This window comes from Plasmopara halstedii (genome assembly GCF_900000015.1).
Source record: "Plasmopara halstedii genome assembly, contig: Scaffold_816, whole genome shotgun sequence".
In the NCBI taxonomy this organism is placed as follows: domain Eukaryota; phylum Oomycota; class Peronosporomycetes; order Peronosporales; family Peronosporaceae; genus Plasmopara; species Plasmopara halstedii.
The window spans coordinates 400,498-401,096 of NW_020187732.1; positions in this window are offsets into that span (position 1 = coordinate 400,498).

Genomic DNA, 599 nt, shown 5'->3' on the forward strand with positions numbered 1-599 from the left:
CAATACAAAATACAGGCTGGCGTGGCGTTTAAAAGCGCTATACCGTATGTGACTTGATATTGAAGCTGCTGACAGCATGACGAACGTCTCAGTGCGTTTACAGCTGCTGCAGTCGTCTTCAATTCGACAACCAAGTCTTTTTAGACTGTATTCTTGGTGAGGATGAATCACGAGAAGCTCGACAACTTGCGGAGATCAGTTCGTCTCCGCAAAACCTAGCACGTTTTGGTGTGGGTGAGTTACCGCCTTCTTCTGTTGTATCGTCATCATCTGAGCCGTTCTTTATGATAAAAAAATGAATCTGTCTTGCTTGCTACACTTCAAGCCGAGACACTAAGCAACCTTTTTGATGCGTATGGAGAGATGGACAATAGGCCTCAGACTTCAACCTGTTTTCATCAGAATGCCTGAAAGGCATCAGCTACCGTACGCTGACGCTAAGTGCACGCTCAAAATCGTCTCTTTTAATCTCCGTGACTGATTACTCGACAGTTTTCATATGCTGTTCATGCGTGAATGGTATATATTGAAGCGACATGGTGTGAAGCTATTGCAGCTGAGCTTCGCTCTTATAAACAGTGCCATATATATATATATAT